Here is a 25,094-nt window from a genome sequence, read left to right as displayed (position 1 = left end):
TCCCGGGATATTGTGGTTCAGGCGTTTCGTCCTCCTCCTCACACTAGTGAGTTAGATGCGAGCCTTCACCTGTCATGTCCGGTCCGTGCTTTGGGAATTTACCTCAGCCGTACTCAGGACTTCAGGGTTACCGATCAGCTTTTTGTCTGTCACGGTGGTTCTCGTGCCGGTAAGGCACTGTCGAAACAGCGCCTGTCCCATTGGTTGTGCGAGGGCATTGCCCTCTGCTACACGTTGGCTGGGCAGGATCCCCCTGGGGGCGTCAGAGCGCACTCCACTCGTGGGGTGGTTGCCTCTGCCGCTCTCCTGGGTGGGGCCTCGGTGGAGGACATCTGTGCTGCAGCTTCATGGTCCTCCCCGGGCCCCTTTGTAAGGTTTTACCTCATGGACATGACCGGGGGTTCTGTCTCCCAGGCGGTTCTGGGGTCTGTGGCCTTTCCTGCTTCCCGTCCTTTGGTAGGGTAGCAGGAGTGTGTGGGTATGGGCCACAGTGTGTTGGGTCACACGTGGTTCCGCCTGTGCTGTGTGTTCAAGGGGTTCTAGTTCGCTCTTGCTCGCACTCAGGTGGAGTTGACTGCGCCCCCCCTTCATTAGGAAGGATGGGGTGACAGGGCTCCCCAAACCCCTTGATGTGGGCTTACGGGTCCTCAGGGGGTGCATCTGTCGGGCCTCGCGTCCGCTCTAACCCATATCTCGATAGGCTTAAAGAGCGGGACGCGATGGCCAAGTACGATAATATAACGTAAGGTTATGTATATAACCTAGTTATATGAGTACTGGCTAAGCGTCCCGCTCTTAAGCGGCCCTGAGTTCCCTTTTGAGGGATCTTTTACTGGAAACGGGATTTTTGGCGAGGAAGAGTGTTTGGTGACCAGGCCCACTGTCTTATAGGCTACGCCTCCATAGGGGCGGGACCCGGCAGGTGTAGGTGTACTTGTTTTTTCGTTGATGGAGTACAATAGGTACATGAGATGAGGTATATCTCGATAGGCTTAAAGAGCGGGACGCTTAGCCAGTACTCATATAACTAGGTTATATACATAACCTTACGTTTTCAACACTAGTCCATTGAGGCTTTTCTAAAAGATATAATCAAATTAACAGTAAAATACAGAATTACAAATCAGAACAAATAGTTACCAGAGCAAGAGTCCATGATCAAAACAACAAAACCAGTCCGCGTCTACATAATGTGAGCACCGCTGCTTTGATTTCAGCCATACCTTGAGTCCTCTGCTGAAGACGTTGGCATTGGACTCCAGTTTTAAGCCAGTAGGCAGAGAGTATGCACAACAACGTTGTTAAAACATATGAATGCGTCGAAAACAGTATTCAACCCTTTCACTACCACACTACAGAAGGTTAACCCTTTCACTACCACATTACAGACGGTTAGTGAAAGGGTTAACCCTTTGTCGTGTGGCAGTGAAAGGGTCAACCTTCTGTATTGTCGCAGTGAAAGGGTTAACCCTTTGTCGTGTGGCAGTGAAAGTGTTATCCTTCTGTAGTGTCGCAGTGAACGGGTTAACCCTTTGGTAGTGTGGTAGTGAAAGGGTTAAATGTCTTGCAAGGCAGCACATTATGAAAAATGGACGAACTATGAAAAACTATAATAACCCTGGTCTCCAGTGAGGTTAGGTTAACCATAAAGTAAATTATTGTAAAATTATTGTCCTAAAAAATCTCAGATTTTTCCGGCCTGACAGGGAATGTACAGTATATGTATATATTCCTAGAAAATTTGCTAAATTAATGCAAAAGAATGAAATTAAATTAAATGTATCATAACATATATAATATACAGTATATGAAGCAGTAGGTAGGTTGGTTGTGAGTAGACATGAGGAAGACCATGGCAGTGCTTCATCTGTACTGGGTGTCACTAAAACAATATTAACATTACTGACCACACAATATGACCAACAGCAACTGCATACCACTCTGACACACACACACACACTAAACCCTGAAGTCGTCACTGAGGTCAGAAGGAGATACTTTCCAACCACATTTGTACCAGTCAAGGAAACGGTATGCCTTCTTTTCCTCTCTCATTCTCTCTCTCTCCGACTCTCTGCTAATCACTCATCACTCTCTCTCCCTCCATCTCTTTCTCTCTGTCCATCTCTTGCTCTATCTCTCTCTTTGTCCATCTCTCCCTCTATCTCTTTCTCTTTGTCCATCTCTCACTCTATCTTTCTCTCATTCTCTCTGTTCAGCTCCCTCTCTATCTCTTTCTCTCTGTCCATCGCTCTCTATATCTCTTTCTCTCTGTCCATCTCTCTCTATATATCTTTCTCTCTGTCCATTTCTCTCATCATTCTCTCCCTCCTCATCTCTCTCTCTCTGTGTCTCTCTGAGACCATTAGATCTGTGTTCCATCTGTCTAGTTCATATCCTACAAGTTCCAGACGCTTCTAAACACCACAACTTTCATTATAAACCCTGCTGTTCTGTCTTGTACTGTGTTGTACTGTACTGTCCTGTGTTGTACTGTGTTGTACTGTGTTGTACTGTGTTGTACTGTGTTGTACTGTACTGTGTTGTACTGTGTTGTACTGTACTGTGTTGTACTGTGTTGTACTGTACTGTACTGTGTTGTACTGTACTGTGTTGTACTGTGTTGTACTGTGTTGTACTGTACTGAGCTGCCATAATAGGATCCCAGGGCCTCTCATCTGAGAAGATATTCATTGTTGTCTTAGATGATTTAGTTGAGAATTCCATAACTGTCTAGATGTGGAGATAACATAGGAGAGAGTGACATCAGAAGAGTCATTCTTATGCATCCCTTCATTCTGCTAATAGTAGTTCTTGTAGTGAAGAAACTATTAGTGAAATTAAAATTCCAAATTCTTCTGGGGACCTCATGGAAGCCCCTCAAGGACCCCTGGGGCGTCCCCGGACCACACTTTGAGAACCAGTACCGTAGGGAAAACACTCTGCAGTACAACACCATGGAATGGTGGTTTCCACAATACTGTCTGGTCTGTTAAACAGAGTAGATAGAACTGTCTGGTCTGTTAAACAGAGTAGATAGAACTGTCTGGTCTGTTAAACAGAGTAGATAGAACTGTCTGGTCTGTTAAACAGAGTATATAGAACAGGCTGGTCTGTTAAACAGAGTAGATGTAACTGTCTGGTCTGTTAAACAGAGTAGATAGAACTGTCTGGTCTCTTAAACAGAGTAGATGTAACGGTCTGGTCTCTTAAACAGAGTAGATGTAACTGTCTGGTCTCTTAAACAGAGTAGATGTAACATGTACATTACAGTGAAATGCTTGGTTCTGTATGAGCCCCTGAGAATGTGCTTCATACAGTAAAAGAAAAGTAAAGAGGAATAAAGTCCCAACACTATACAAATATACAATATACATATACAAACTAAAGTACAACCTAAGTACAATGAAAGTACAAGGAAGTAAAAATAGAGACAATGAGGTACAAAAATACAAAAAAAAAATGCTAAATACTAAAATGAGGTATGGATGTGTAGTGCAAATCTTTTTAATAAATAGATAAAATATGGTGCAGTGTTAAAAGTGTTTAAAGTGTCTAAAGTGAGTGTTAAGGTGAGTGTTTGTTTAAAGTGAGTGTGTGCATGTGGATGTGTGTGCAATGAGTGTAGATGGATTTGATTTGATTAGATTTTTATTAGTCTCGAACATAGAAATATAAAACAAGAAGGGCGGCTACGTGGCGTAGTGGGCAAGGCGCTCGCCACGAAATCTGGAGACGCTGGGCTCGCCTGTTCGAGCCCAGCGCTCCACATTTGCTTTCAGTTTAGCTGGTCGTCCGTACTAATACACATTGGCCGTATTAGGGGGTGGGAAACTGATGGGTGGGGATCGGGCGTTGTGGACAGCGACTCCTACAGGTCGGTTGGTGCGCCTCCGCAGTAGAATCAGGAAGTGTCGGGGGCAGCGTGAGCCTCCCACGCGTTACTCCTCGCCACTGAGAGATCGAGCTGCGCAGGTGAAAAAATGCGACTGCTGTTACCTCAAGTACCGGAGGGGACTTGTGCTATGTATGACTTAGTCCACATTGCAGCCGGCTTGTGGGAGGCAAGAAACAGCGTTCGTGACAGGGGGGGGTTGAATTGGATGATACGAAATTGGGATGGGAGAAAATATAGAAAAAAATGGGAGAAAAAGTGGATAAAAAAAAAAGAAATATAAAACAAGTTTAAAAAACAAAAAGGTAAATAGTCAAAGACTATTTCCATACAATAAGTGTTCGAGAAGGAACAGGGGGAAGTAAAACAACTTATCAAGCCCTGCCCCTTCCTTACAATATTTGACATTATAATTTTATAAAAATAACAATAATATAACAAATAATAAAAGATTAAATAAAAGTACAGTTTTTTTATATATCCAAATATCCAAATGAGAAAAAATAATAGGCAGTCACATTACTGCTCAAGCTCCTCTCTCTTATATGTGTCCATAAGTGCTTGTTTATAGCTACCTTTACATTTATTGATATTTTTGCTTAATTTTATATTCGCATGATCCAGACCATTCCAGAGTGATACCCCACAAACTGCAATGCACATACTTTTAAGAGTTGTACGTACCGTAGGTTGCTTTAAAGCTAATGTCCCTCTAAAATTATAAACACTCTCTCTAGCCGTGAATTTTTTTTTAATGTTGCTTGGTAATTCGTTTTTTATTGCCAGAAACATAATTTGTGCAGATTTGAATTTGATTAAGTCCATGAATTTTAATGTTTGACTCCTTACAAACAGACTATTTGTGTGATCTAAATATCTACCATGATGTACTATCCGTATGGCTCTTGGGATGGGTTGATACATAGAGTCATTAAGCATCCTGATGGCCAGGGATAGAAGCTCTGTACTGGTCATGAGACTCGGGTAGCGCTTGCCTGGCCGCAGCAGTTCAAAGAGGCAGTTGTTTTGGTGACTTTGACTATTCTCTTAGCCTTGGCCCTGTAACGCCTGGCGTGAATGTCATGGGTCCTCATTTATCAATAATGCGTAGAAAGTGTTCTATTTTCTTTCCTAAGCACGGAATTTAGAATGTCTCTACGCACAAAAAAAACGGGATTTATCAACCGTGCGTGCACAGGTCGTACGCACACTCCGTGTTGATAAATACCATTGTTCTTACCGTCTAGGCTTGTGCATGATTGTAAGCATTTGCATACAGAACCGCCCCTAATGAACCATATATGGTAATGAAACACCCCCATTGAATGTGAAATAATGGACTAAGCCGAGCGAACTATGAGAAACTTCACTGAAAGAGCGAGACTGATCACGGAGGTCTAACCAACAAATTGAATGTATACAACATTTTCCGTTGTGAACAATCTTATTTGGAAACATGACACACAGAATAATAGTATTCAGCGTTTTATTTTAAACAACATTTAATCGTATGATTATAGATATTTTGAGAGAATAAATAAATCCAATGAAGTTGTCAATTTCCCAGACAACTCCGCTGAGGAGGAGGGAGCATGCAGACTATCTTCGGTGCGCCGGGAGCCAAGGATGTTGACTGACCCAGTCCTACAGAACCAGCACATTGACAGAAATAAATTACAAGCTGGCCCGACATTTTGCAGTGTAATGCCTGAAATGAACGAGTCGCTGAAGCACATTGCTATACCTGTGCAACCCAATGGAGAATACAAACTCGTAACCACTATTTTGTGCTTGCGTTTGCCATATACCATATACTGCAAAATAAATGCCTTTTTTCGTTGAGGTTTTTTCAAGTTAGATTAAGACCTCGCAAGGGTTTAAAACTGCTGTATGAACCTCTTGACTGAATTGCTGCCGTACTAATTGAGCCGTACTGTATTGTACCCATTCTGCAATCTGTTAATAACATTTTCAATCAATCAATCAATCTGCTTTCAGCCCGTTGGTTTTGGTCAGAGTCATTATGGCTTCAGTGGATAACCCGAGCCCCCATTTAAGTGATATTTTAATTACAGATACCCCAGTAATAACATTACAATTTAATTAAATAAAATTAGGCCTGGGTCATGCGTTCCTCCCGGCCACGGGCAATGGGTCTCATTCCCGAACGAATTTACGACAAAAAATTTCGTCTTAGCCAGATTTCGGCCCATTTAAGACATATTAGGGCTGGGAGCGGGAGTCCCCAAATTTTCCTGAGATCAGATTTGATCGTGGCTGAGAGCACTCTTAAATCTGCTCTCAGCCACGATAAAATCTCATGATTGATTGACTAATTTAAAATTGTATTAACTTGACAGACTGTGTTCTCATAGTGATTCCTTCATGTTAACGCTACAGGCCTCCTTGGAATTAATTACTTAATCATAATTAAAATAAATATGACTATTTGTACGATAAGAAATTACGCATTTGTTGTCGGAAAAATAAATAATATGGATTAATCTGATCACAGGGCAGCTGCTTAACCATATCTGAACCAGCTATTTTGGACAAATGTATAATTACTTTAATTACTCAGATATTCAAACACAATTATGCAATTATTGTGAAATGATTGAAAATAATAATTATTTAATGCCTTCTGTGGAATTTGTATTTCTTATTCACATCTGTTTTAATGATTAATTATATACATTTGAAAGAATGCAGGTCAACATGCAATGTATCCCATTGATTGGTATACAATGGGACAGACCTTTGATTGATTGATTGATTTATTGATTGATTGAAAACGTTATTAACAGATTGCAGAATGGGTACAGTACAGTACAGCTCAATTACATACAATTGTTAAGGGGATGCAGACCAGAGAAAGACTTTCGTCTTGTTTACATCAGGGTCCCCCATTTTCAATTCATCATAACATATATGACACACATGACATACAGATAGACAGTACTGCTACATCTATACATTTATGACATACCAGATTTGCAAATACAGTACTGTTTGTGATACAAAAAGAGTCCAGAAAAGAGAGTATATACATTTGACGTAGAAACTGTTGGAGGAGGTTGGGTTGGGTAGGAGGGGTGGGGGACACTGTACAAGCAAAACTGTACATTGGAATATTGACAAAACCATACTTGGTCATTTACTGTACATTGGAGGGGGTTGATATAGCTATAAACCTGCATTCCTTCGAATATATCATTAATCAATTAAACTTATATTGAAATACACTATATAGCCTATACACCAACACTGAAATGACAGTGGATAAATAAATAAATAAATAACTAAAGCTGATCGCATGGAAATAGCAAGTCTTGTGTGCGCCAGTATGGCCTACGTGTCTAATGATATAGGCTTAATATATTCTAGTTACTTGTTTCATTAGGATTTAGTAGAGGCTATGCTCTGCCTCTGCTCTACGTACAGTATACTGTACCTATACTGTACGTAGGGCAGAGCATATAGTATCTACTAAATCCTAATGCAACAAGTCATTAATGGAATAATAAGCCTATACTGCGTTCATTCATTACACCGTAGGCATTAATGGAATAATAAGCCTATACTGCGTTCATTCATTACACCGTAGGCATTAATGGAATAATAAGCCTATACTGCGTTCATTCATTACACCGTAGGCATTAATGGAATAATAAGCCTATACTGCATTCATTCATTACACCGTAGGCATTAATGGAATAATAAGCCTATACTGCGTTCATTCATTACGTGTAAGAATCTCGTTGTTGGTGGTGTGGACCCAGGCGCAATACAGGAATGAGAGAGAGGCAGGACACAAGCGGGGTGTAGTTGAGAAGAGGCTTTACTTCGCTCTTTATAGTAAAACTACAACAACAAAACAACAAACGTACCACAGCCTAAGCTGGCAGATAATGAATATACAACAAAGGGTTTAAACGTGAAGAGCACGGAAGGGTGCTGCTTGAAATCACAACCACAATGGTATAATGATAATAATAATGTTCTGACAACAACGGACGACACAAGATACGTTTACAAACCGACAGGGAAGTAACAGGACAGCACAGAATATATACGAGGACTAATCACACTGACACCTGCTGACATTAACAGTGACACCAACATTAAACCAGACCGGGGAATAGAGTGGACAACACACACAGGAGCATGAATATACAGAGGGAACAAACTAGACACTAATACCAGGTTCCAATACAATGTAACATAACAACACGGGGAAGATAGGACTAGACAGGAACATGAAGTAACAAAACAACAAGGGGGGACTAGACACTAATACAAGGACACTAGACTAACAGGGATAATAGGGACACATACTAATAGGCAGCCAGGTCTTGAGTCAGGCAGGAATTAAACATTGTAAACAAAACAACACAAGGACTGAGGTCACAGTAGACAGGAGGAGTTCACTCACCCGATAAACCACAAGGTGGTGCCAGAGGGTAATGTTCGAAAGTTCGAATGTTCGAAAGCTGAAGGGGCAGTCCTAGCAGTGGGGAAACTGACCTTGCTAGCTGAAGAGGCAGTCCTAGCAGCGGGGAGACTGACCTTGCTAGCTGAAGGGGCAGTCCTAGCAGTGGGGAAACTGACCTTGCTAGCTGAAGGGGCAGTCCTAGCAGTGGGAGACATGCTGGTGGTAGAGACTACATAGGCAACCTGGAGTACGCTAGCAGGGGCTGAGCTAAGTGCAGGAGCAGTACTAGCTGCAGAGAGTCTGCTAGCAGTGGGGGATGTGCTAGCTGTAGATGCTACACTAGCAGGAAGGGCTAAGGTGCTAGCTGTAGATACCACACTAGCAGGAGGGACTATGCTAGTCTTCTTAGCTTTGCTAGCCTTCTGAGACCTGCTAGAAGTGCGTTCTACGCTAGCAGGCGGGGCTCTAGCGGACTGGACTGAGGTGGTAGCTACCAAGGCTACACTAGCGGCAGGGGCTGTGCTAACCACGGAGGCCATGCCGGCCGAAGGGGCGGTCCCAGCATCTGAGGCTACGTTAGCTATAGGGCCTGTGCACGCGAGGGCAGCTAGGTAGGTAGCTACTGCAGAGGCTGCTCTATCACCAAATGTTCTGCCAGTTGCATAAGCCTCGCTAGCAGTAGCAGGAGGGAGTAAGCTAGTGGTAGAAAACAAGCCTGAGCCTCCTAACAGAATAAAACCTTGACTTAGCTGTGGGGGCAGAGGTTCTGCTAGCTGTGCAAGCTACGGGAGCTAGGCTAACCACAGGGGCCTTGCCGGCCGACGAGGCGGTCCCAGCATCGGAGGCTTTGTTAGCTATGGGGCCCGTGTCTGTTGAGAGAGCTAAGGCGGTAGCTGCCAAAGCTACATTGGCTACAGGGGCTAAGCTAACCACAGGGGCCTTGCCGGCAGTAGGACTAGCTGAGGTGCTAACTGCTACAGGGGCAGTACTAGCTACTGGGCTAGTGCTAGCTGCTGGGGCAGTGAGGACCGCGGGGCCTATGCTAGTAGGACTAGCTGAGGTGCTAACTGCTACAGGGGCAGTACTAGCTACTGGGCTTGTGCTAGCTGCCGGGGCAGTGAGGGCCGCGGGGCCTATGCTAGTAGGACTAGCTGAGGTGCTAACTGCTACAGGGGCCGTACTAGCTACTGGGCTTGTGCTAGCTGCCGGGGCAGTGAGGGCCGCGGGGCCTATGCTAGTAGGACTAGCTGAGGTGCTAACTGCTACAGGGACAGTACTAGCTACTGGGCTTGTGCTAGCTGCCGGGGCAGTGAGGGCCACAGGGCCTATGCTAGTAGGACTAGCTGAGGTGCTAACCACCGGTGGCCTGGCAGGTGAGGCTAAGCTAGCCTTTCTAGCACTACCAGCTCTCCGAGACCTACGCACAGCGCGAGCTACGCTAGCAGCACTAGCTGTGGAAGCTAGGCTAACGGCTGTGCTAGTAGCATGGACTGGGTTAACGGAGCCGGGGTTAGCAGTACCAGCTGGGGAGCCTAGGCTAACGGCTATGCTAACGGCTGGGCTAACGGCCTGGGCAGTGAAGGCTGCGGGACCAACGCTAACTGCTGCGGTGGCAGTAGAGGCCTTACTTGTGGAGGAAGGCGTGCTGGTAGCCGTGGCTTCGTTGGGAGCAGGGGACCAGAGCGCACGAATAACCATTCCCAGCAGGCGGTCGTATTCCGCGAGCAGTGGAGCCTGCTCTGCGCCGCACGTCGCGGTTGCACCGGAGAGCAGCGCGTGTAGCTGCATCCTCTCCCACATGGATGAAGAGCAGAAATCTCCCTGGAAGAAGCGCTCCATGGTGAGCAATACGTCGTTCGCTTGGTCTCTCCCGTAGTCTGCTGAATCCAGGTCTGGTTGCGTCATTCTGAGGTAGAGACGGCGCTGGCCGCGGCGGTCGCACTGGAAGTGAGGCCGGTGGAGGAGGTTGTGCCAGTTCTCCCTCGTCCTGCTTGCTGGGTCCAATTTATGGTCGGTTTGTTCTGTAAGAATCTCGTTGTTGGTGGTGTGGACCCAGGCGCAATACAGGAATGAGAGAGAGGCAGGACACAAGATACCTCAAGAAATCACAACCACAATGGTATAATGATAATAATAATGTTCTGACAACAACGGACGACACAAGATACGTTTACAAACCGACAGGGAAGTAACAGGACAGCACAGAATATATAGCAGGACTAATCACACTGATTACTAACACGACACACCTGCTGACATTAACAGTGACACCAACATTAAACCAGACCGGGGAATAGAGTGGACAACACACACACAGGAGCATGAATATACAGAGGGAACAAACTAATATAATAATAATAATAATAATAATAATAATAATAATAATAATAATAATAATAATAATAATAATAATAATAATAATAATAATAATAATAATAATAATAATAATAATAATAATAATAATAATAATAATAATAATAATAATAATAATAATAATAATAATAATAATAATAATAATAATAACTTTATTTGTATAGCACTTTTCATACAGAGGTTGCAGTTCAAAGTGCTTCACAACAGTAAAAAATACAGGCATAAGCGAGCATAAAAAGATAGACAGGTAGAATCACAGTGTTTCACATTAGGATCTAGCATCCCAATAGGTTCTCCGCTTACAGTTTTCAGTAACACAAATAGTAAAAATAGTTTAAAATGATTCAGTTTAAAAATAGTAAAAAAAAAATTATAAAATAGAACGGACATAAAAAATACAGGCATGAGCGAGCATAGCAAGATATGGCAAATCATAGTGTTTCACATTAGGATCTAGCATCCTAATAGGCTCTCTATTCAGTAATACTCCTGTAATTCCCAACATACTTCTGCAACTTTAGTGATACTAGATCACAGGGACTCGAACCCACACAGGGACTCGAACCCACACTGTAACTTTAGTGATACTAGATCACAGGGACTCGAACCCACACTGTAACTTTAGTGATACTAGATCACAGGGACTCGAACCCACACTGTAACTTTAGTGATACTAGATCACAGGGACTCAAACCCACACTGTAACTTTAGTGATACTAGATCACAGGGACTCGAACCCACACTGTAACTTTAGTGATACTAGATCACAGGGACTCGAACCCACACTGTAACTTTAGTGATATTAGATCACAGGGACTCGAACCCATACTAAATAGTGGGACTTATTGCACAGTGTTTCACATTTGGATCTAGCAAATAATAAAAATAGTTTAAAATGATTCAGTTTAAAAATAGTCATCAGTAAGAAGTAAAAAGTGCAATAACCGACGGACATAAAAAATACAGGCATGAGCGAGCATAGCAAGATATGGCAAATCACAGTGTTTCACATTAGGATCTAGCATCCTAATAGGCTCTCTATTCAGTAATACTCCTGTAATTCATGAACAAATAATCACAGTGTTTCACATTTGGATCTAGCAAATAATAAGAATAGTTTAAAATGATTCAGTTTAAAAATAGTCATCAGACACTAATACCAGGTTCCAATACAATGTAACATAACAACACGGAGAAGATAGGACTAGACAGGAACATGAAGTAACAAAACAACAAGGACACTAGACTAACAGGGATAATAGGGACACATACTAATAGGCAGCCAGGTCTTGAGCCAGGCAGGAATTAAACATTGTAAACAAAACAACACAAGGACTGAGGTCACAGTAGACAGGAGGAGTTCACTCCCCGATAAACCACAAGGTGGTGCCAGAGGGTAATGTTCGAAAGGTGGTGCCAGAGGGTAATGTTTATTGTTCAGAGAATTCCTGAGTCCAAAGGGCAGATTATGACATTACGCCGTACAGTATACTGCGCGCGCGTGTGTGTGTGTGCGCGCGCGCTGCGGCAGGTGTACCACGAGCTGTATTATGATGACAATACATTAATCTAATCTCATTTCGATGGGTCGCAATTTAGACTTGCAAAGCGCTTCCGCATCCATTTCCACACAGCGTCATTACTTTGCCTTATAAGGAGTCTGGAGGCGTTGTTTTGTATGCAAATGACTTGAACGGGAACGCGCTTTTGAGTTTACGACAGAATCACATTCGCCAAGCAGATATCAGATAATATCATTTGTGCGACCGTTTCAGCCACTTAAGACATATTACCAGCACGTTTAGGACTCAGAGTGAACTTGTCATTGATTATGTCTCAGTGGTTCCAAGATAAGTCTTCCAGAATAACTCTTTGAAAAGTTTTCGGGAATGAGACCCAATGACTTATCAGCCAAATGCAACGATAAACCATGGTGCATTAATTCAGAAAGACCTATTCCAAATGCTATTTATAGGGTTTGACAATAATTACACTAATGTCGCTATTTTACAATTAACCCATTCTCCGCCAATCACGTGTTAAGGCGGGTTTCTCCGCCATGCGTTGTCTGCCAATCACGCCGTAAGGCGTGTTTGAGATCAATATTTCATATTTTCGTCATGGTATTCATATTTCACCCACGGAGTCTTGGCTGATGCTGTCTGAGCCATCACAACTCTGGCTCACAACAAACCGGAAGTGCCCGTTGGAGCTCGGTCCGTCCCCTAATTTCGTCCGGCCACTCGTTTATCGTCCCGGGGCTCAATACAGACACCGTGGATATGGATATTTGCCATAACTCAATAATCAACATGATTTGGACGTGTATTAGTAATATACAAACCGGAAATGGATCGCATCGATCAACATCACATAATTGGGATCGGTTTGCTCCACTCTCATCGCCCAACGCTACGAGGAGACTAACGTGAGGTTCAGCGTTTTTCTTTATCATTTTCTATACAACTGCTCTGATCAATATATCACCCATACTACATAAATCATTTAACGTCGGTCATTGAATTATAAACGACCCCCCCCCCCCCTCCGTTCACCCGCCGATGATCAGTCATGACGTTTAGGACCATGTACAGTTGACATTTTTAATATAGCATGGATCGGTATCAAACTGCATTTGATAATCTAATATATGCATTTATGCCTATATCTCACGTTCTATGAAATACTGCAGAAAACGATAAAAACATATTTATACTCTAGACGGTATTTTAGTATGAATGTGTGAATGAAAAAGTTAAACGTTCCTACATCCTGAACGATAGATAATTGATGTTGAATGGGCCATAGTAATGTCAATTTAGCAATACAATTTAAAAAGTTATAGCCCTGCAAAGAAGGTGAACATCTCCATAGACAAATAGCGCTGGCAGAGGATGGTTTAGGATGATCAAAGTGGTGGCAGAGAATGGGTTAACTATAATGAATTATGGGTCATACAGAACACGTCAGTGTTGAAACTAATGCATGAAACTGATGAAAGCTTATTACGTCCGTCTGCAGTCTTCATAGTTTACCGCTTGGTGACATATACACACGGTCTGAGGCTGTGAGTAGATATATGCACAATCTCAAGCACATGTTCATTTTGATAAATCCCACACTTTGCTTAGAAATGATCGTACGCACGGTTTACACACATATCTGTGCGTACGCACCATTGATAAATGAGGGCTCTGGAGAGTGGGAAGCCCACCTCCAATTGTGCCGAGTCTGCTACGGTCGTGTGCGGTGCTATTCCCAAACCAGGAGGTGATATTGCCAGTCAGGATGCTCTCTATTGTTCATGATTAGAAGTTCTTAAGGATCTTCTGACTCACTTTGAACGTCCTTAGGCGCCTAAGGAAGTAGAGGCGCTGCCGTGCCTTCTTCACTACACTGTCGATGTGTGTGGTCCATGTCAAGTCCTCGGATATGTGGACTCTGAGGTACTTGAAACTGTTCACTCTCTCGACCGGTGCCCCGTAGATGCTGAGGGGGCTGTAGTCCCTGGCCCCCGACCTCCTAAAATCCACAATCAGTTATTTGGTTTTGCTAATGTTCAGGGAGAGACTGTTCTCCTGACACCACAGCGCCAGGTTCTCCACCTCTTGTCGTTTGCAGAGATCAGGCCCACCACAGCTGTGTCGTCAGCAAACTTAATGAGTGTGTTGCTGTTGTGCTTTGCCACACAGTTATGCGTGTATTTCTTTTGGTATTTGTATTCCTTACAAAGATGGCAAGAAATGTCTACCGACATGCTAACTACATGGCAGGCTTCCTCGTCAGTGCTCTCCTGCTACGTCTATGGTTCATTGATCTGATTGGTTGCCTGTGATAGACAGATGGTTCATCCTATTACCTCAGGTACTGGGTCCACTAGGAGCGAAGACAGCTGAAGATACCGTGACCATACTGTCCTGTTCTATAGTTAAGATCCGTGGAAACAGCATCTCGAGCTTCTGCCATTTGACAAACTTCCATTATGCAACACACACTTTCACAACCACACTACAGAAGCACTACATAAGGTTAACCCTTTCACTACCAAGTGTGGTAGTGAAAGGGTTAACCGTCTGTAGTGTGGTAGTGAAAGGGTTAAGACAAAGATATGAAGGAAATTATGTTTGTGAATTTTAGGCACACAGTGATAAATAGATGAGAATGAACTAGGTATGGGGGCGACAGTGGCTCAGGAGGTACAGCAGTCATCTGGGAATCCGGAGGTTCCCGGTTCGATACCTGCTCCTCCCGGCCAGCGTGTCGAAGTGTCCTTGAGCAAGACACTTAACGCCCTAATTGCTCCCGATGTGCAGGTCGGGACCTTGCATGGTCGCCTCCGCCGTCAGTGTGTGAATGTGTGAGTGAATGGGTAAAATGTGAGGAACAAATTGTAAAGCACTTTGGATAAAAGCTGCTATATAAAATGCAGCCATTTACTAGATACACAAGGTAAAATGGAGGGGAAAGGGGGTGTGTGTGTGGAGGGAGGGGTGACGTAGACCAGGCAGATGTAGCTGTTCTATGAGACACACACACACACACACACACACACACACACACACACACACACACACACAAAGTGTCACCAGGGTAACCGCAATCAGACTTCCAGGGAGCAGCCCAGACAAACAGCCGTAAACACACTAGTGTGTGTGTGTGTGTGTGTGTATGTGAGAGGAAGAGGGGGGGAATACTTTAGGACCTCCCACATAGAAGTGTAGAGAGATAGACTAGAGTCATATTGAATATAGAACTAGTTCATATAGAATATAAATCATGGATAGACTAGAGTCATATTGAATATAGAACTAGTTCATATAGAATATAAATCATGGATAGACTAGAGTCATATTGAATATAGAACTAGTTCATATAGAATATAAATTAGAGGGACAGACTAGATTCATATTGAATATAGAACTAGTTAATATAGAATATAAACTATGGATAGACTAGTCATATTGAATATAGAACTAGTTCATATAGAATATAAATCAGAGGGACAGACTAGATTCATATTGACTATAGAACTAGTTCATATAGAACATAAATTCAGGTTTAGTTGGTGGGTCTATTCTTGTAATCAGTCAATTTAATAATGAAGTTAATCTCTCCAATCCCACAGTTTGGTTTGGGGCTATACCCATTTGTTTACAATTGGATTACAGATTGCACCTTTAACCCTTTCACTGCCGCACCACCAAAATGGTTAACCCTTTCACTGTGACAATTCACAGAGGGTTAACCCTTTCACTGCCACACAACAGCCGGTTAACCCTTTCACTGCGACCGTCGGTTGTGTGATAGTAAAGGGTTAACATTCTGTCGTGTGGCAGTGAAAGGGTTAAATGGCCCTTTTTTCAGTCTATTCAGTGAGCACTGTGCATCGCAAAGACCTGAGGTGATCGCGCTCACGGCTCACTTCACTCAACACCGAGGGGTCAATCAAATCAAACGCCCAAACAACGTCACCAGGGACCCTGCGGTTTGTCTCCACGGTTGTCATGGAAACGAACACAGGCAATGTTCACGCTCACCTTTGACCCAAACTTTACTTAGAGAGAGTGAGTGAGAGAGAAAGAGAGACAGAAAGGGAGAGAAACTGAGAAAAGAGAGTGAGAGACAGAAAGAGAGAAAGAGACGAAAGAGAGAGAGAGAGAAAGAGAAGAGAGAGGGAGAAGAAAGAGAGAGTGAAAACAGATAAATATGAGTGTGAGTGAGAGACAGAGAGAGAGTGATAGAGAGATAAGAAGTTGTAGAATTCTGAGACATTTTTCCAAATCAATGTCCACCTGAAAGTTTTGATGTGGGGGATGCACTTAATACACAGAACCAACTATAACTTAGGGCTGACCTTCGAAGTTTTTTTTGGCAATCGAAGCTTCGGGCCGAGCTTCGATTTTAATTCGAAGCTTCGATAAAAAAAAATTAAAAAAGATTTTTTATTTTTTTTTTTATTATCTTATGTTGTGGGACTTGTACAGCACTTTGGTAAACTTTGTTGTTTTTAAATGTGCTCTATAAATAAAGTGGATTGGATTAATTAATTAAGTAGCCCCTTTCGTGACTGTGACGCAGCCAACAAGGTTTCACTCGGCTGTTGTCGTTTGAACAACTTCAGATTTCATGGGAACTACCAATCCCCCAAATCAAGAATGTTTAACCCTTTAATCGCCAAGGACGACTTTAGACATCATTCCTCGCCATGCGTAATCTGCCAATGACGTCGTACAGCGTCTTTGAGATCAATATTTAAAAAATCTGTCATGGCAATTAGGGGTGGACGGTATAAACGGTATACGGTATAAACGGTATGAATTTGCTCTACGGTATGGATTTTGACTATAACCGGTAGAGCAGCTCTAAAATAGCAATGACGTCGTCGTCATGTAACCACAGCGCGACTATTTCAATCGCATTTGCCCCTAAAAATAGATAGAATTAGTCATAGATAATAGATATGTGCAAACTGGAAAAAGTTATTTAGGAGGCTTCGCGCACTGGGCGCACTGGGCGTGTCAACACGCAATTGTCATTTCATAATAAACACATATCACCGCGGCGCACAGCAAGTTTCAATTTCAGTTCCTGGCATTTTTAACCAGTGGAGAAAGGTAAGAGATCTTACCTATCGTTTTTCTTATATGAATTATTCTACGTTAATAAAAGATACCTGGTGATCAACTACAGTTTGCTGTAAACATTATGATATGTGTGTAGTGTTATGATAACGACGGCTGCAGCGGAGGGCGGCTGCAGCAGTGGATTTGCGAAATAGCATGCAGCTGCAGAGCCAGGGGCTCTTTCAGGTCTGGTCACAGGCCGCTCAACAGCGCCCCCCCACCCAACGGCTGAATTGCCCTGAATTGACCTGAAAGAGCCCCTGGCTCTGCGGCTCTGCAGCTACATATGCTTCTAGCAAAATCCAGCATCCAGCCCCGCTGTTTGCAATGGGAGCAGCACGGAGTCTCGACTCGGGACTTATTTTATTTGGAATATAATGACTTTATACGCAAAAGTAGCCTAGTTTTAAGTTAAAATATTATAAATCTACATGCCTTGAGGATGTTATTCTATATATAGCCTGCCTATCAGGCAAAAAAAATTATTCTAACGGAAACACTGATACCGTGATATATACCGTTACCGTCTATGCTTCAAATTATACCGTGATATAAATTTTAGACCATACCGTACACCCCTAATGGCAATCATATTTCACCCACGGAGACTTGAGATCTCCTGTATATCTCCTCTCAACTCTCCAACGGTTCAAGACCGCCATCTGGTGGCCGATCGGCGAATCGCCAAAACCGGAAGTGAGCGGCCGGAAGTGGTGCTCACCCATATTTCGTCCGGCTCCCGGGACTCCATCTTGATATCGATCCATTGCCAATAACTCGATAAACAACATGATTGGACGTATATAGTATTATACAACCTGGAACTGGACCAACAAGATCGACATCCCATAATAGCGAACTTTCTGCTCCACACTGATCGCCCAACGCTACGAGGAAGCTGCGGTGAGTTTCAGCGTGTTTGATTATTATTATACATACAAACTGCTCTGATCAACATATCACCCATACTACATAAATGATTTAACGTCGGCCACGGACTTATAACCCCCCCCCCCCCCCCCCCCCCTCCGGTCACCAGCAGATGATAAGGCATGACGTTTAGGACCTTGTACAATTGAATTTTTTTATCTGACGTCAATCGGTATCAAACTACATTTGATGATCTAATATATGTATTTATGGCTATAACTCACGTTCTGCAGAATGCTGCAGAAAACGATAAAAACATATTTATACTTTAGACCGTATTTTAGTATGAATATGTGAATGAAAAAGTAGAACGTTGCTACATCCTAAACGATAGATACTTGACGTTGAATGGGCCATAGTAATGTCAATTTAGCAATACAATTTAAAAAGTTATAGCCCTGCAAAGAAGGGGAACATCTCCATAGACAAATAGAGCTGGCAGAGGATGGTATAAGGATGGATATAAGCGTGGCAGAGAAAGGGTTAAGATGAATGAAGTAAGATTTTGATTATTTGAAATATGGCCTGTGTAGACTAAACTATGCACAGAATTATGTCAGTCTACAAGGTCCGGATTCTACATGGTCCGGCAATGTAGACCTTGTAGACTCCACTACAGACCAATTATCAGTGAATGTTCATGCATTTTTAAGAAGAGCTACTTCCACAAAAAAACAAAGAACTCACCAAAACATCTCAGTAGCACCTTATCTAAATGTTCTATTTCATATATGGAGATTCATATTTATTTATGTATTGCATGCATTTCTACATTTTATTTCCTATTTTGTTTATTCATCCCAGTATCTTTCTTTCTTATGTGTGGAATTCTACAAGGCAGGTGTATATGTGTTTGAGGATGATATCCTTCAAACAGGCAATAGTGATGATATAATGTGGGCAGTGCTGAGCTGGGTTACTTTCCTCCAGTGTATTTGTCCCCCGGTCCCACCCAATGGCCCCATGCACACACACACACACACACACACACACACACACACACACAAATCGAAGTAAAAAAAAGAAGAAAAAATGATTTTTTGTTTACTTCGATTTTTTTTTAATGTTCGAAGCTTGTGCCATCGAATGAAGCTTCGAAGTATTTAAGACAGCCCAAACTAACTAGACAATAACTATACATAACTATAATTAACCCTTTCACTACCACACTACCAAAGGGTTAACCCTTTCACTGCGACAATACAGAATGTTAACCCTTTCACTGCCACACAACAAAGGGTTAACCCTTTCACAACCACACTACAGAAGATTAACCCTTTCACTACCACACTACAGAAGGTTAACCCTTTCACTACCACACTACAGAAGGTTAACCTTTCACTATACCACACTACCAAAGGGTTAACCCTTTCACTGCGACAATACAGAAGGTTAACCCTTTCACTGCCCCACGACAAAGGGTTAACCCTTTCACAACTACACTACAGAAGATTAACCCTTTCACTACCACACTACAGAAGGTTAACCCTTTCACTGTGACAAAACAGAAGGTTAACCCCTTTCACTGCCACACGACAAAGGGTAACCACACCCTTTCACTACCACACCACAGAAGGTTAACCCTTTCACTACCACACTACAGAAGGTTAACCTTTCACTACCGTCTGTAGTGTGGTAATGAAATGTTAACCTTCTGTAGTGTGGTAAAAGTGAAAGGGTTAAATGTCGACCTGAAAGTGTTTTTATGTGGGGGGGACACCACTCATTACACAGCACCAACTCTAACTATAAACTAACTAGACAATAACTATACAAACATAACTATGATCAAAGACTTTAACTAGAAAGATACCTCGTCTCTAAAACATAAAACACAACTGTTCCACACTCTAAGACAAAGTCAAAAGGTGACTGAGCCTCTGTATTCGTGGCCCAGAGCTGAGCTGTCAGATCTTCCCAATCCCCCACAAATAAATAAATAAAAGCAACAACAACAAAAACTGCTTAAGCATTTTACTCACTAACTAGCCTATAACTGTCTGACCTTAGATCCGCCTTATTTTGCCTCGTGTGTGTGTGTGTGTGTGTGTGTGTGTGTGTGTGTGTGTGTGTGTGTGTGTGTGTGTGTGTGTGTGTGTGTGTGTGTGTGTGTGTGTGTGTGTGTGTGTGTGTGTGTGTGTGTGTATGTCTGTGTTTATAGATATCAGTGTGAGAAATACCCCCCATTAGCACAAAAGGTTCACAGCACAAATCAAACGCGTCACTGGTTTCAAGAGACACAAACAAACCCGCATCTGTACTTGAATCTCTCCTTGAGGCAGTGGCGTCGTGTGGGTAAAATAACAGAGGATGCCAAAAAAAATTGTTATTAAAAAGATTTTTTATTTTTTTTTTATATTTAAGCCAAGCAGTCACCATGTACAGTATGGCTCGGCGGCCAGTCAAACCAAGCACTCACCATGTACAGTATGGCTCGGCGGCCAGTCAAACCAAGCACTCACCATGTACAGTATGGCTCGGCGGCCAGTCAACCCAAGCAGTCAACATGTACAGTATGGCTCGGCGGCCTGTCAAACCAAGCAGTCAACATGTACAGTATGGCTCGGCGGCCAGTCAACCCAAGCAGTCAACATGTACAGTATGGCTCGGCGGCCTGTCAAACCAAGCAGTCAACATGTACAGTATGGCTCGGCGGCATTACTACTATGAACAAAACAAAGCCAAGAGAACAGTTTTGACTCTTCAAATAAAGTGACTATATTTATTTTTCCAAATAAATATAATTTGAGTCAATCACAAAATTCACAATCCGTCAATGTCATTAACAATGTGTTTCCCTGAACAATGAGTGAACTAAAAACCAACAGGTATTGTGCTTTGTCAGCAGATAAAACATTTGACGCTATAGGAGAGGAGACTGTTGTGGTCTTGGTCCATGAAACAACTATTTAGGTTAGTTGTAACGTTAGTTTAGGTTCGTTTTAACGTTAGATAATGTACAAAATAAACGTATTTCCGGTGCTTTAGACGTCGCTATTTTTAAACCCCCCGACCGGAAGTATTTGTGATGCTTCTTTTTCTGCTTGTGTAACTTAGTCCGGTTCTGTGTTTGTTGGTGTCTGTAGATTGTTGGTGAACAACTAACTTTAGGTTAGTTTTAACGTTAGCTAGCAGCAGGGATGGACGCCTTTGTGCAAATGCAGGCAGCTACAGGCACTCAAGGTGGAAGAGCTGCTGAATTTAATCGGCAGGAGAGAGAGCTTGTCAAAGCCGGATATATCCCTGTGGCTGTGGTGTGGTTGTAGGCACGAAAATGCAGCTCGAACTACATGTTATATTAAATTAATTGATTGCTGTTTAACTTGTCCGTGTCCAGTCCTTTCGATTAGCCCCACCATTCATTGTAAACAATGATGCATGTAATTATATTAACGTTACTGTGTGTTGTTGTAGCTATGTTAATCAATTCTGAATGGCATTAGTTGGGTATGATAGCATTGAATAGCATCAACGCTAGCTGGCTGGCTACAACAAATTCTCACAAGCTGGCATCGTAAAATATCAACACCAGCCATGGGTATACTGTTTACTAAATTGTGGAGGCTTTTAATCGTCAAGGTAAGATGATTTGAAGGCGTATGCTATGGAAGTCCCCTGCGGCTCCACTTTGTTGAAATGTACATACTAGGGCTATAGGATAACCACCGGTTAATTCGCGATTTTTTATTGGTTTGTCATGACAAACCAATTACATAATCCAACATATGTGTAAAGAAACTAACATATTCCAGTTAACGGTATATTTTTTTAATGATTCGTTACGGCGAAATCAATACTTCCATTTGTATAAATTACGTTAACTCGTGGATGGTATTCCTCCCTGCGGGACCAATATTATTCTATGACAGCCCCGCCCCCATTCGCTAACCAACCAATCACTGCTACGCAACATCAACGCAATGGTTGTTCAGATTAGATTTTGGGGAGAGGTACGCAACATCCTCGCAACACACTGAGTCTACAACACCCTCTGCAACATGTTGCGTTGAAGTCGCGCTGATGTTGTGTTGCAGTTGCTGTAGCATGTAGAGGCCTTAGAGATAACATGCTGAAAAGGGGAGATATCATATACGGAATTATATAAGATATACAGGGGTAGTTCTAAGGCATGCGCATTGATCTGGAGTTATATTGTTACACTGAACGTGAATGAGTCAGTCTGTTACTGCATACTGAAGTTGTCAATAAATGAGCTGAGCTCGCACCAAGTCATAGCCTCCAGACGATTAATCTACAGTCACGTTTGCTTTTAACGTGATTTGATTGGCCACTTATGGCCAGACGTGAAGCGTCCTCGCACACATAGGCTATGGAAAAAAATCACGCTACCTAGTTCTAACCAAGCTGGGTGCGTGATTTTTTTTCATTGCCTATGTTTGCGATGAATAAACCAAAAAAAACTGCCTAGCGTCCTGACCTCCTTCCCAGCTTTACCTCGTGAGACTCCAGGCTGGCAGAAGACTGCAGACGGAGTCAGTGAGTATGGGCCACAGACAGTGACAATGTTAGGGAGAAAAGTATTATAACACAGAGATGAAAAATAATGATTTTTTTAAATTATTGTAAAAAAACAAAAAAATTTATTTTTAATTTAAAGGGGAACTATCTTATAAATGGCCTTTTTGAGTGTTTAGCATTGTTTCCTAGCTATGTGAACTTATATTAAAGGGGAACTATTTTACTATTTCTTTCACTATTTGGGCACTTTTACACAATTCCTGTGAGTCTATGGAACACCTCTGTAATATATATATTTTTTTTATTCATTGTTTTGTATTTCTAATCAAGTCCTCAAAAACAGCATTTTTCTACCTCAAGATTTCGAGCTGTTTTGCAGCCGCAGCTGCAGGTGCCACCTAAACCACTGTGCAGGTTCTGTTTCCCCTGAACATTAACATGCAGCAGCGACTATATGACATCACATATAGGCACATTTTCAAACGACTCAGTTCAGTGAGGGTGAATATTGTGAGAGGAGAATTGGAAGAATGCGCCAATATGAGAATTTTGAGACATAGATCATATTAATATAAGTTCACATAGCTAGGAAACAATGCTAAACACTCAAAAAGGCCATTTATAAGATAGTTCCCCTTTAATATGATCTATGTCTCTAATTCTCATATTGGCGCATTCTTCCAATTCTCCTCTCACAATATTCACCCTCACTGAACTGAGTCATCTGAAAATGTGCTGATTTGTGATGTCAGAGAGACACCGCTGCATGATAATGTGGCTGTGTGGCATCAGGTACATGATGAGCTGCACACAGTGGTTGGAGCCCAGGCTCAAAACGGCTTAAGATCTTGAGGTAGAAAAATGCTGTTTTTGAGGACTTGATTAGAAATACAAAACAATGAATAAAAAAAATAAAAAATTACAGAGGTGTTCCATAGACTCACAGGAATTGTGTAAAAGTGCCCAAATAGTGAAAGAAATAGTAAAATAGTTCCCCTTTAATTGTTTTACTGTTCATATTTTTGGGGAAGCTTGGCTTCCCTTGGCTTCCATGAATATTCGCCACTCGGTGGGGAATATTTATTTATGTAAACTCAAGCTTCCTTGTTATTATTTTGCTTCAGTCGACTACTATTGAGATATTCTGAAACAGTCGCCCTGTGTGTTGCACTTTTTACAAGAGCAGCTCAGTGAGAAATAACGACAAGTGTTCATCCTACTGCATGCAAATTAGTGCTAGTTAATACCAACAACATCATTATGCTACATGAAAAAGCGACATCTGCAGTGCACACTGCACAGTAATGTTTTGAAGTCACACTCTCTCACACTCACACATGATCGAACAGCCGCTTGCAGGCGCACTGACTGAAGCAGCCATACAGATAGCAGGTGCCCGGGCTGCGCCGATTTTCTGGATCATCGATCCGGGGACCCGAGTCATTGACATCTCCAAGCCCGAGATGGAGGCATACAGCCTGGGGGAGTTTGGGCTGACTGGTTGGTCTGTATCCTGCAGCCATCCTCCCACCATGCTTCTCCATTCTACACTAGTAGAATAACGGGAACTAATTGGACCATCGGATTGGGTGATATGGTGGAAAATATAGGTCCTGATGTTGTTATGGTGATGTTATTACATTATTATATACCATAAGTAAGATAGGTGCAAGAAGCACTATTTAGTTGACAGGACACATGACACGTATGGTATATCTGACAAAACAGACATACTGTACAGGGAAGGGGGAGATAATTACATAAACACATTTATCAAAACTCACCGTTTTTTTTCTTTGTTTTTTTAAATGGTACTCGTGCACATGCAGGCGTGAAGGCTGGAAATATTATACAAAAGAATCCCACACAGGCGAATAGGACAGTCCCCGAAATCCGCCGTTGTCTCCACAACCTCCTCGTCTGGGATCCGAACAGTGTCATACACACACGCACGCACACACGCACACACACCAGCCAGGACTATTATCACTATACCAACCAGTCTCTCTGGTCACCGGTTGTGTTGCTTGGAGAGAGAGAGAGAGAGAGAGAGAGAGAGAGAGAGAGAGAGAGAGAGAGAGAGAGAGAGAGAGAGAGAGAGAGAGAGAGAGAGAGAGAGAGAGAGAGAGAGAGAGAGAGAGAGAGAGAGGGAGGTGGGGACCGTCTAGCCGCCTGCGCATGCGTGTTCGTTCAGGTGGAAGGGAAATACGTTTCCGCTGGAACACGCCCATCCCGCCGTGACTGACAGACACACACACACTCACACACACACACGCACACACACAAACACACACAAACACACACACACACACACACACCATAGGATGGAGAGGGAGTCACACACACACACACACACACA

At 42.6% G+C, this 25,094-nt stretch overlaps 1 protein-coding gene across 1 annotated transcript in view; it reads right to left on the bottom strand.

Annotated features, from left to right (window-relative positions):
* Positions 1-24,728, bottom strand: part of LOC311238593 (uncharacterized protein) — a 181,883-nt gene extending 157,155 nt beyond the window's left edge. The window contains exon 1 of the mRNA XM_084326713.1: positions 24,520-24,728. The gene's annotated coding sequence lies outside the window, so the exon portion shown is untranslated. The remainder of the gene's footprint in view (positions 1-24,519) is intronic.
* Positions 24,729-25,094: the final 366 nt, after the last annotated feature.

This window comes from Notolepis coatsorum (assembly GCF_963971535.1).
Source record: "Notolepis coatsorum genome assembly, chromosome: 1".
Taxonomy (NCBI): Eukaryota; Metazoa; Chordata; class Actinopteri; order Aulopiformes; family Paralepididae; genus Notolepis; species Notolepis coatsorum.
This window is presented reverse-complemented; position numbering and strand designations above follow the sequence as displayed.